Source organism: Amphibalanus amphitrite, unplaced genomic scaffold (genome assembly GCF_019059575.1).
Source record: "Amphibalanus amphitrite isolate SeventyFive unplaced genomic scaffold, NRLGWU_Aamphi_draft 000302F_arrow, whole genome shotgun sequence".
Lineage (NCBI taxonomy): Eukaryota > Metazoa > Arthropoda > Thecostraca > Balanomorpha > Balanidae > Amphibalanus > Amphibalanus amphitrite.
In genome coordinates this window covers 53,478-66,820 of record NW_024881797.1, presented here as the reverse complement: position 1 = coordinate 66,820, position 13,343 = coordinate 53,478, and the positions used below count along the sequence as shown (strand labels likewise).

The window sequence follows — 13,343 nt, the reverse complement described above, 5'->3', positions numbered from 1 at the left end:
CAATTCTGACTAGTGTGGATGGAGGGGCCTCCCAGACCACCAGTCTCAGGGACCTCCTCTAACTAGTATGGATAGACACCAGACGGGCCTCTCAGACCGCCAGTGTCAGGGGCCTCCCCAGACCAGTGTGGATATTGGGGCCTCCTCAGATCCACTAGCGCATCTCAGGGCATCAGTTCCAGGGGCCTCCGCTGACGAGTATGGATAGAGGGCCTCCTTGGATCAACAAGGGTCCCTTGTACTCTGTGCGTGGGGATTCGTGGAACTTATTTTTACCGAGTTTGTTTATTCTGGAAGGTGACCACGTCCTAGACGAGAGGGCCTCGAGTAAAAAGTGTGTGTGTGTGTGTGGGGGGGGGGGCAAAACACATGGTTGGCCCCCAGGACTTCCTCTGAGATGCTAGGGGGGGGGGGGCATAGCCCCCCGCAGTGATGCCGCTGGCCCCCCAGTGAAGCTGAAAAGATCCTCTCGGCATCACTTATCATTCTGCTAGGGACTTCATGGTGGTGCGCCGCCCCGCATGAAAACTGCGCGGCTTGAATCAGGCATCAGTACACGTTCAGAAACTGAGCCCACCTGTGCAGCCTGGTTGAGTGGCTCTAACCAATCGCTAGCCAGGATGTGGCGCCGGTAATACTTATCACTGATAGTGGTTTTCTGTGGCGTCATGAACAGCTTGAATATTACACAGCAGCTGAACATGCTTCAGGTCTAGATTTTGGCCGGATGTTTGACGCCGGGCGACGCCGTTCGAGCTGCTGGCAGCCCACACATGGTCAATTTGACGGCTCAACGGATATCGCAGCTCGAACGGCTTCCCATCCGACCAGGCCACCTCATTCATCTCTTCCTTCGACCAGTGGAAACGCCCTGGCCTGAGTCCAAAGGTGGTGGACTGGTTGTTGTCCCGTCAATTTCATTGTCTTTTTCAGTTTGAAGGGCAGCAAAACCAAGCTAAAGGGCGGGTAATGGTGAATCATGATGTGGGACCTCTTATTATCTGCCTTGGTAAGAATTCGAGTCTGTTTGCGTTTCCCAGTCGCTATCTTGACAACTCTTCTCACCACTTGGCAAAGGGCGCCTTTTGCGATCGACGCCGGACTGAGTCTGCCACCAAGTCCCAGTCTGTTACGCCTCAGGCAGATGTGCTATCTGGCTGCTGCTGATGTCCAGCTGCTGACAGACCAGCTCCTGGCTCATGCCACCATGCCACTAACACTTAGCCTTACTACGAAACGAGAGACTGTACTCCCTTCTCTCCACTTCCTTGAACGAAAACTCTCAAATGAAACCGTTGGCGACTCGACTCTTACTAAGAGCAAGAGTCATTTCGCAAGGTCAGGTCACTGCTGAGTTGAGAGCAGATACCAGAGATATGTCTCATGGAGCTGAGCTGGCGGCCGCCGCGCCGGTGCACGCGTACTTGCGCTCGTGACATCCGTGCTGGGGGCACTCGTATGTGAACCGTGGTGGCGTTGCCTCTGTGACCCGGGGGCTACCTGGCCGGCTCGAATACGCGGCGATGGCGGGCAGGGCGCCCGAGTTCGATGCGGACGTTGAGTGCTTCGGTGCTTATACGCGGCGGTTAAATCAGTACTTTGTGGCGCAAGATATCGGGAGTGATCAAGAAGCAAAGAAGCGGGCCGTGCTGCTTTGTGCGATCGGCGCAAAAACGTTCGGTCTGCTGGAAGATCTTATTGCTCCAGCCACTGTAAGGCAGAAAACATACGATCAGCTGGTCAGCGTTTTGCAAAGTCACTTCGAGCCGGATAAATCTGAAATAGTGGCCAGATTCCGGTTTCATTCGTGCTCCAGGAATGACGGTGAGACAGTTGCTAATTTTCTAGCGCGGCTTCGTAAGCTGGCTAAAGACTGTTCGTTCGCACCTAATGTCCTTAATGAAATGCTGCGTGACCGTTTGGTCTGTGGCATACGGAACGAGTTGCTGCAACCTTGCTTCTCAGTGAGCCGGGGCTGACGCTCCAGTCGGCGGAGCAGCTGGCTCAGGCACACGAGTCGGCGGCAGCGAGTGCGGCTGAGCTCAGCGGCGGTGCTGAGCAGCGAGCAGATGGAGCCTCCGTTCATCGGCTGACTGGTGCCCGGGGTCCGCTGCGGCTGCGTAGCAGTTCTAGGGGTGCCGGTGCTGCCCGCGCTCCTGCCGGCTACAGGGACGGCGGTGGCGGCGCAGCGGACTCCAGAGCTGGTGGTCGGCTGAGCTCTCAGCGTGACAGGACGACGCCCGGGCCAGGTGACAGCACGGCGGCGAGCTGTTTTAGGTGCCTGAGGTATCATCAGCCGGCCAAGTGCCCGTTCATCGATAAGGTGTGCTACAGCTGTGGCCTCAGGGGTCACGTCCGAGTACCTCCGCCATGTCTCGGCTGATGGCGACGCGTTACAAGGGTCGGACGCGCAGGAGGGTAGCAGAGAGGACGGCACTATTAGAGTTGCAAAGTTTCCCCCAAAGGCTGCTACCGGCACCGCCCCGCCCCACAATTTTTTTGGGGGGATACCGGCATGCAACCACGCCCAAAGCAAAAACACCACCAAATTACCGGCATACTAAAAAACCTGCATTGTTGATTCCAGTTTACGCCTACAAGAGATGCCACATTTTCCTTTTAGTGTCCAAAGTTTGAATCATATGCTAATATTTTTTTTGTGCAAAACCAAAAATACCGGCATGCTACCGGCAAGACATGCCAGATACCACAAAAAAACCTGCGGTAATGAAAAATTACCGGCATGTCGGTAATGCGGTAGGTAAACTTTGCAACTCTAGGCACCATGCAACCGAGGAGTTCTAGTCCCGGGACCGGTGAGGAGGTGTACATACAGCATTTTCACCGTCCGGACCGGCCTCGGTGTCAGGCGACCGCCGCTGATGGTGCCGGTAGCGCTCGACGGTCAGAAGGTCGAGATGGAGCTGGACACCGGGGCGACTCTGTCGGTCTGCTCTGACGCCGGGTTTCGGCAGCTCTGGCCCTGTGGCTGGCCGAAGCTGGAACCGTGTTCGGTGAAGCTGAAGACCTACAGCGGTGAGCAGCTGCCAGTCATGGGGCAGGCTGCAGTGAACGTTCAGTACGGCGGACAGGCTCAGCGACTACCTCTCATCGTAGTCGAAGGTGGCGGGCCCTGGCTGTTCGGCAATAACTGGCTGGGACACATCAGGCTCGACTGGCCCTCCATCTGTTGAGTGACTGCGGAGACCCGTTTGCAGCCCATCCTGGACGAGTTCGCTGACGTTTCAAGGAGGAGCTGGGCTTCTATCGAGGCGGGGAAGTCGGCATCGACGTAGACCCGGACGTCCAGCCTCGTTTCTTCAAGCCTCGCACCGTACTGCTGGCCTTCAGGGAAGCTGTGGACACCGAGCTGGAGGACCAGATCCGTGGCGGACTCTGGGAACAGGTACGGCACAGCAAATGGGTGGCTCCCTTGGTGGTTGTCCCAAGGCTGGGGGTCAGTCAATACGGGTGTGTGGGGACTACCGCTTGACCGTCAACAGGGCTGCTAAGGCAGAGCAGTATCCCTTGCCGCGTGTGGAGGAACTGTACTCAAAACTGTCGGGATGTACCATATTTTCAAAGATCGACTTGAAAAACGCGTATAATCAGCTTCCGCTAGATGAAAAGGCCCGCGAGTATTTCACGGTAAACACCCCGAGGGGTCTTCTTCGACCCCTTCGGTTGACCTTCGCCTATTCGAGTGCAGTGTCGCTGTTCCAGCGGACGCTGGAAACTGTCCTGGCTGGTATCTCTGGCGTTGGGGTCTTCTTGGACGACATTGTAGTCGCGGGTGTCGATGCCGCTGCGCATGACGAGGCCCTCCGGCAGGTTCTTAGACGGCTGGAGGAAGCGGGTTTTAGGCTCAACAAGGCCAAGTGTAGCTTCAGCGTCAGCAGCGTGACCTATCTGGGGCTTAAGATAAGCAGCCGTGGTGTGGAGACCACCGACGAGAAAACGGCCACGATTGTCCGTGCCCCGGAACCGCGGGATGGTAAGGAACTGCGTAAGTGGCTAGTAATCAACTACTATGGGAAATTCCTTGAGAACCTGGCGAGTGTCTTGGCTCCGCTCTATCGTCTTCTAAAGGCAGATCAGCCCTGGCAGTGGGCTGAGGCAGAGAAGTCTGCTTTTCGGAAAGCCAAAGAGATGCTAGTTAGCCCTCCTGTACTAGCCCATTTTGATCCCGCCCTTCCGGTGGTTCTCGCCTGTGACGCGGGACCGGTCGGCATTGGCTGTGTGTTGAGTCAGCGGACATCACAGGGCGAGCGACCTGTGGCCTACTATTCGCGCACGTTGAATGACACCGAAACTAGATACTCACAGACTGATAAAGAGGCATTAGCTGTAGTGACCGGCGTTAAGAAATTTCACTATTACCTAGCGGGGCGAACTTTCACTATACAGTCAGATCATAAGCCTCTCATAGGCCTCATAGGAGAGCAGAAACCTTTGCCCGTGATGGCGTCACCTAGGATGGTCCGCTGGGCTCTGATGCTTGGGGCCTACGATTACCACCTTGAGTACCGGCAAGGATCTAAGCAAGGCCACTGTGACGCGCTTAGCAGGCTGCCTTCGTGCGAGAAGGCTTGTTCGAGCGTTCCAATTCCGGCTGAGACTGTCCATTTACTTGAGTTCATCGACTCATCCCCAGTGAATGTGTCCCAGATACAGCGGTGGACCGCTCTGGATCCCGTGTTGTCAGCGGTACATCGATATGTCAGAGATGGCTGGTCGGATGTCAATAGTGTTTCCCTCAGCCCTGATTTTCAGCCGTACAGGTCCCGTATAGGTGAACTGAGTGTGCAGGATGGCTGTGTTTTGTGGGGGTCACGAGTCCCGCCGCAGGGACGGGGTGCCATGTTAAAGTTATTACATGAAGGTCATGCTGGCGAGTGTAGAACCAAAATGTTGGCTGAAATGTATGTTTGGTGGCCAAAAATCGATGACGACATTCGTGATATCGTGAAGTGTTGTGTGAAGTGTCAGGAACTGAAGGGCAGGGCCCCTGACGCTCCACTGCATCCTTGGCAGTGGCCGACTCGACCCGGCAGCGAGTCCATGTAGACTATTGCTCGGCTAACGGATAGATGTTTCTGGTGATAGTCGACGCCCACTCCAAATGGATGGACGTCTACCCAACTCGTTCCTCCGACTCACTGATCACGATTGAAAAATTACGAGCGTCGTTTGCGTGCTGGGGAGTGCCAACAGTGCTAGTGACGGGGGACCATCAAAGCGTCCAAAACCGCAGCATCCAAAGTACGCAACATCCAAAACCGCAGCGTCCAAAGTACGCAACGTCCAAAATACGTCCAAAATCGGGTATATAGGGAGCATTCACAACGTCCAAAACCGAAACATCCAAAACCGCAACATCCAAAACGTATCATCCAAAAACGCAACATCCAAGGACGCATCATCCAAAGTACGCAGCATCCAAAGTACGCAACATCCAAAACAGTTTGGTTAGGTTAGGTTAGGTTTCCTTATCCCCGGTAGGCATAAATCAGTAGGTTGGGTTAGGTTAGGTTAGGTTAGGTTAGGTTAGGTTAGGTTTGGTTAGGTTAGGTTAGGTTAGGTTAGGTTAGGTTAGGTTAGGTTTCCTTATCCCCGGTAGGCAAAAATCAGTAGGTTAGGTTAGGTTAGGTTGGGTTAGGGATAGGCAAAAATCAGTAGGTTAGGTTAGGTTAGGTTAGGTTCGGTTAGGTTGGTTTTGGATGTTGCGTGCCTTGGATGTCGTGGTCTTGGACGTTGTGGTTTTGGAGGTTACGTACTTTGGATGTTGCGTCTTTGGATGTTGCGTTTTTTGGATGATACGTTTTTGGACGTTGCTGTTTTGGATGTTTCGGTTTTGGACTTTGTGAATGCCCCCTATAAAGCCGATTTTGGACGTATTTTGGACGTTGCGTACTTTGGACGCTGCGGTTTTGGATGTTGCGTACTTTGGGTGCTGCGGTTTTGGACGCTTTGATACGGACCCGCTAGTGACAGACTACGCCCAGTGTTTTGTATCACAGCAATTCAAAACGTTTTGCAGTGTAAATGGGATCAGGCACTTAACGACACCCAGCCACCCAAATCAAACGGCTTAGCCGAAAGAAGCGTGCAAAGCTTCAAAAACGGGCTGTACAAACAGATCTCGGGGTCCATTGAGACCAAGGTCTCTCGATTTCTGTTTAGGTACCGCACAACACCGCATACTACGACCTCATGTACGCCCGCCGAATTATTTCTGGGTCGTGTGCCACGCACTCATTTAGATGGTGTGCTACCAGATAGGCAGGAGCGTATACGGAGACAGCAGGAGGCTCAAAAGACGTACGGCTCTCCAGTAAAAGTCTTGTTGGTTTTGCTTTTTCGGACATATCTGGTCCTATATAATGTTTAAATGCATAAGTATCAACCCGGATTATGTGTATGCACATTTACCACGAGACTGTGAAATTTCATCGTTGTATGCCAAATACTTTCCGAGATATCCACCAAAAACCTCATTTTCTGCCGTTTGGGGTATTCTGGCCGCAATCATCCTGGGATCGCCTATGACATCCATGGTGCCACCTAGCGAGAGGGACGCGGAAACACAGAATCATGAATGAATCGAGCGCGTAGTAAACGGTGTATGGAAGGGAGACTCGGCAGAGGCTATCCGGGTGGCCGGCGCGCGGCGCGCCCTTAGGCATCGGCCGACCCTTCGGACCGCGTGGGGTCAGAGGTCGCGCTCGGGAAGTCTCGGCTCTGGGTTTTAGCGCTGTGCAGTCAGGAAGGGAGGGGAGGATAGCGCTAGTCCGACTGACTAGTATCTCGGCTGATTCGTGTGGGGTGGAACGGATCACAGAACGGGATGGTGGCTAGTGGTGGATGATATGATGTTGGTTAGGTTAGTGCGTACTGCGTAGAACGTAGCTGAACATGCTTTTTTCATGGCAAACAACATGCAGCGCGGGATTATGCCAGAACTCATACAAAAAGGAACTAATATTTCGGCCGAGGGAGTGGATGAGTGCCGTGACAAAGCATGACGATGCTGCCGAAATCGGGATGCTTGTTTGCTCCCATTTTTTATTAAGTTTTAACCCTAACATGCAGCGCTTGATCCGAACTTAGAGGTCCCCGACTGACCTTGGACCTTAAAATCGCACCCGTCCGGTGCGCCACCTTTTCTTCAGGGGCGCTCTTCTTGGTTGTATCTGTTCTTACCAATAACTAAAGCAAATCGAATGTGTAATAAAAAAGGCATACCTCAAACACAGTTTAATTCACATCCGCTCGTGTGCATACCTACTTGTTTTTGCCTATACCTTCTCGCATCATAATATATCACTTCAGTGCTTAACCTTCAACGGAATTTTGGGTTTTCTGCATATACCCCGGCCGAGGGGGGGGGGGGGCGATTACGACCCCTCTCCGTCTTTTTGCCCCTAATTGAGCTAGCGCCTTGCGGATAAAACTGAGCGCGTGCGTCGTATGAGATGCAGTAACTGGTACCCGAGTTGAATGTCTCAGGTCCACCGATAAACTCTGAGGTCAGTATAAGTGCTTCAAGTCGCGGGATCGGTTTTTGGTAAACAGTTTCACCTTAAGTGGTTACAGAGCCAAGAGTTTTGCATGCTCAAACGCGTCGAATAGTTTACGCTTTGTTTTTGTTGAGGTCAATTTAAGGTGTTTACCTCAGGTCATGTCAGGGCAGAGCCACTCAGGCCACGAGGCTGACTCAAGGAGGTCATATCGCTTCTTCGATGCGGTAGGTCCTTACAAGTCCACTGGTGGCTTCCCGACTCGCTAGCTCAATTTGATCGGGACTTTTTGGTGAAATCTCCTGTGACCTTAGTGACGTCATAAATGAAGTCGCCTAACTTTAAGAATGGAAAAGTGAATGCTGGGGCTTGCAAAAATTGTATAAAATCGCGAATTCATGCGCTTGAGACAGCTTTAGATGGCTCCCGGCGCCAAAATAACAGTTTTCATATTTCCCAATTGATTAATAATCGTGAGGTTGCGTGACCGACCTGACTTCAGGTGACTCTTAAGAAAAATACGAGATAGCTACATACAAGTTGTAAGGCCTCTGGGAGATAGTACTAGATCATATAAGCTTCATTCCCCGTTGAAAAGTCCCCTGGCACGAAGGGTGCTGCGACGTCTCGACATTTTGGGGCCTTACAGAGGTTCACTTTTGACGCCATTGGTCAACGGCCTGACCTTAACCTTCGCACTTGTAGGAGGGTGTCGAACAGACCTCCTACCCTCAGTTTTTCGCAAATAACTCGCGCAAAAAGCGGCTGATTGCGGCGAAACTTTCAGTATCCTCGAGTTATTCAATATTACGCCTACCCTATAATTTGCATGACCCTAACTCAAAAGACCTTTGACTTGTGACCTGTTTTCCGAGACCATGTTTGGCCGGAATCGCGTTTTGGCGTATTTCGAGTGGAACGCGTTTTATTGTCTTTTTGTGGCTTTAAGCGATCAAACATGTGAAAGGATGTTGATCGCATGGATTCTAGTGGGTATCAAGGTCACGTGAAGATCAGTCAGGTCACTGACCTTTGATGACCTTTGTTCACTCTTTCGAGTTCTACATGTTTCTAGGGTAGATTTTGGAGTTGATTTCGCATTTAGAAACCGTTTGAACATTTAAGAAGTAGTTTTGGTTCACTCGTAACATGTGACCTGACCTGACCTGACCCGACCTGGCCTAAATGCACGAAAACATCATCTGTGATTAAAACTAACTTGAATTTCGTAATCAGCACCCCGCAAAACCCTATAACAGCTTCACTTTACGAAGCTCTAACAGGTCCCGATTCCCCGACTTTTGAGTTATATTGACCTGTCAACCAATGACGTAGGACCTTAACCCTCGCCGGCACAGGCCATTTTGCGTCCTTCGACGGCACAAGGGGGGTTGGTACGACCCCCCTCGCGTTTGGCCCCTGATCGAGCTAGAGCTTCGCGGAAAAAAAAACGAGCGTGTTGCCCGTCACGAGAGGAAGCCGATGATACCCAATTTTAAGGTCCTAGGTCATCGGGTGACCTTCCAGGTCAGGTCAATGACCCAAAAACCGGGACAGTCGGGACCTGTTAGAAAGTCGTAAAGTGTGGCTGCTATGAGGTTTTCCGGGGTGCTGATCACGAATATCGTATTAGTTTTGATCAGAGATGATGTCTTTAAGCATTTAGACCAGGTCGGGTCAGGTCAACCGGTAGGGGTTGTGACGGGTATTCGTAATACGTGTCAACCACCTCTGACAGCTTCGTAACATGTTACGAAGGCACCAAAACTACTTCTTAACCCTATTCCTGGCGGGGGGGGCCTCAGGAGCCCCCCCCCCTGAGGTTTTTTGGTTATTTCTCCCAAACGCGTTGAGCTAGGAAGCTCAAATTTTCTGACTTTTCCTAAAAGGCTTCTACGCAACATGTCTGAAAATTTTGAGTTGATCTGACCTCAGGTCAGGTCACCAGAGGCGGTTTGGTGACCCTACCTCAGAAAAATTTGCAATCACGCCAGAGCTAGAGTTTTTGACCGATCAATTTCTTCTCTTCAGGGTTTAGTTAGGGTACCAGTATGTGCAATTTGTATATCTCAGAATTTTGATATCGGTGACCTAAGGTCAGGTCAATTTCGCGACCTCCCCATTATAAGTCAATGGGGGAAAAATCAACTCCCTGTTTTTACCACTAAAACGGGTCGGAATGGCCCCATATACCATACATGACTTCATATACGATCAACCTTCACTACCTTGAGGTCTGTTTTGCTGTTGGGCAGCTGTGAGGTCATGTGACGTCATCAAAGGTCACCAAAGGTTTTTGGCCAATAACTCCGTACAGGAACAAGATACAGACGCGTGGATGGTCTCATTGTGTTCAGCTCGTCAAGACGCATCGAATGATATACATGATGACCTCGAGGTCACGTGACCTGAGGTCAACCTTTGACCTTGACCTTTCGAGGTCAACATATATATCATTCGATGCGGATTGACGAGAGGATCACGATGATGCCCTTAGTTTGTTCCTATCTTGACTAATTCGAAAGTTATTCGAGAAAAACTCTCTCCATATCTGGCGCCGCCATTTTGACTTTTTCGACCCCTGTGACGTCATCTTTGACCTGACCTGAAAATGACCTAAGTAAAAATTGTAGATCTTGGCCGTGCGTATCCGATGCCGTTTACCGCTTGTCGCTATCTTGCTTCGTTCTCGAGATCTCAGGGGGGGGCCGAATCGGCCCCCCCCGCCAGTTTCTTGTCCCGGCGGAGCCCGCCAGGAATAGGGTTAAATGTTCAAATGGTTGCTAAATTCGAATTCAGCTCCAAAAACTAGCCTAGAAGCATGTAAAACTCGAAAAAGTGAACCGAGGTCACCCGAGGTCACCAAAGGTCAATAACCTGACCTGACCTTCAGCTGACCTTGAAACCCACCCTAATGTATGAAAGCAACATCAAATCACATGTTTGAACGTTTGAAACCACGAAAAGCTTGCAAACGCGCGGCTAATGCGATCCGACATACGCCGAATCGCGATTCCGGCCAAACATGGTCTCGGAAAAGAGGTCACAGGTCAAAGGTCATTTGGGTCAGGGTAAAAAAAAATTCAGGGTAGGTGTAAAATTGATCAATGCGAGGGTACTGAAAGTTTCGTTGCGATCGGCCGCTTTTTACGCGAGTTATTCGCGAAAAACCTTAGGGGGGGGGGTTGCATCAACCCCCCCTGTGCCGGCGAGGGTTAAAATTGGGTATCATCGGCCTCCTCTTGTCACGGGCAATACGCTCTTTTTCCGCGAAGCTCTAGCTCGATTAGGGGCTGAACGGCAAAGGGGTCCAACGGACCCTCCTCCCCCTCTTTACGATAGAAGCTGGCAAAACACCAATACGGGCGAGGGTGAAAATACAGCTGCTGTCATAAAAATTCAGCTTGAATCAAAGGTCAGGCTTGCCAAATTTCAGCTCTCGCAGCTATCAACAAAAATAAACATGTGGAAGCGGCAACCGCCTCCCCCCCCTCTCCTCTCGGCCACTGCCAGCTAGGTTTTAAGCGTATCATACACGTTACAAAGCATCATATCAAGAGGACACGCCCCAGCAGTCATATGCACTGAACACAAACTTATTACCCACGCTAGTGTATCGGCACCATAGCACATGGTCGAGACTGTCGTCAGCCACGGACTCGCACTCGACCAACCCTCTGAGCCCGTTGACTGCGGGTGACCTTGACATGTCAAGCCTGATCGGCGGCCGGCCGCTGTCGTGCGGAAGTTACACACGGAGGGGAGGGAGACACAAAGCTCTACGTTAAAGCTGACCTCTAACCTTTCCCTGCGCCCTGGTCACTGACCCCGCTCCATGTCGCTGGGCGGTGGCATGGCGGTGGAAACCGGTTCTAGCCTCTACACATGCCACCATTCTAACCCTCCCCTCCCCACGCTACTACGCTGCGTGGAGTACGATCGTGCGTAACTGGGCGGAGCAAGGGGTCACGCGATACAGGGGCGGAACTGGTTGCCCTCCCGCTCGCCGAGCGACCAACGACTAATACCCTGGAGAACCGTACCGTGATCGAAATGCCCGTGAACGATGTCTGAACCCGGGTGACCCTGTGTATGTGCCTGCTGTCGATAGATTGCAGGGATTGGAGCGTTGTCGGTGGGCGCCCGGTCGTGTAGTGTTCGTAGAGGGTTAAGGTCACTGTGGAGCTAAATGACGGAAGGGTGATTGTACTGATTGTGCGGCACGCCGACCAGGTTCGTGAGCGATATTCAGCTGTTCCGCATGTCGCTAACGATGCTCTCCGTTCCAGAGTGACACCGATACCTGCTCCTGATCCGGTCACGGAGAGCGCCGCTGCATCTGCACGGCATGCTCCCGTTCCCGGACAACTGGCCTCCACTCCCGACCGGCTGCCGGCTCCTGATCGAGCGCCTGCTCCTGGCCGGCCGCCTGTTCCGGCGCCGCCCGGGCTGACCGGAGCGGTGCCCGCGCCGGGTGTGACCACCGTCCCGCCGTCCGCACCCTCTCCCAGCGCGCCGCGGTACCGGCTGAGAGACCGGTCCACCCTGCAGCCCCCAGACCGATACGTGGCGAGCTATGAGTAGGCGTTTTGTTTCAGTTGTTATTTGTTCTGTGAGGTGCATATTTATTTGTTTGTCCATGCTGTGCAAGTATTCGGGGTGGAGGAGTGTCATGGAGCTGAGCTGGCGGCCGCCGCGCCGGTGCACGCGTACTTGCGCTCGTGACATGCGCTCATGACACTCGTATGTGAACCGTGGTGGCGTTGCCTCTGTGACCCGGGGGCTACCTGGCCGGCTCGAATACAGTTTGGACCGAGACACCGTCTGTGATAATATGCATTCATCCAATTTTCCAGCTTCCACATTAAACAAGAAACTGTGCGAGCAGATATGGCGAAAAAAAATAGATGTCCGGATAATTTCGTTACACCCTGTATGTTCTTGTGCAAACGAATGCTATGATGCTAGGGGAGCGGCTGCAGGCTGGCGTAGCGCGTGCGGCCTTACGGTGGTTGGGTGAACGTGCCGCCTTCTGCTGTGGGGTGGGTGGGTTGGGGGAGGTCCTCCTTGACCCCGTGCCGGCCCCGCCACCTGTGCTGCGCCATCTTTGGCCTGGCGACGGTGTGGAAGCGCGTACCTTCCGTCAGTTTTCCAGGCATCTGAAGTCTGAACTCGGCGCTGGCCCTGTCGTCGATGTCTGCGCGTGAGCCGTGGCGGGTGCCACAGCCTGCTGGCACCGGCGGGTACGTGCCGTGTACATGTGGTGCGGACTGCGGCACCGACTTGAACCACTCGAAGCCAACGGAGACCAGCCACCCTCAATCGCTCAGATTTATGTGAACGACCCACGAGCCGAAATACTGATGCCGAGGACCACGCACGCATTGTGGCATCACATAGAGAACACCTATTACATCCGGGAACGACTCCGAACGGCCATTTTCGGGAAATTTACCGTCCGCGGTGAATATTCCTGCAGGAATATGCTCTGAACGTATCAACCGAATTTGATGTTAGTGCCGGACCCGTGGACTCAGAACTGCGTCACTAATGCCTGTTCATAAATGTAGCGCGGCGTGAGCCATCCATGGACTGCGTGTTTCTTTTTTCCAACCAAAGGTAGGCACTATACCTGAAGATGCTTCTTTGTAACCAAACCAAACAAAAATTAACAACCTAACCTAGCCTAACTTGATCTAACCTACAGCCTACAAACCTACAACGCGCTAAAAAATTCAGCCGCCGGCGTGATTCGAACCTTCGGTCCTCTGAACACGGGGCGAGTGCACTAACCAACCACTACACCTCGCAGACAGCTGGCCG

The 13,343-nt window shown here is 52.6% G+C and overlaps 1 long non-coding RNA gene across 1 annotated transcript; it reads left to right on the top strand.

Annotated features, from left to right (window-relative positions):
- The first annotated feature begins 2,793 nt into the window (after positions 1 to 2,793).
- On the top strand, positions 2,794 to 12,338 carry LOC122387903. Its single transcript, XR_006257711.1, has 2 exons — positions 2,794 to 3,406; positions 11,810 to 12,338. It is a non-coding gene; the product is annotated as an uncharacterized LOC122387903 (long non-coding RNA).
- Positions 12,339 to 13,343: the final 1,005 nt, after the last annotated feature.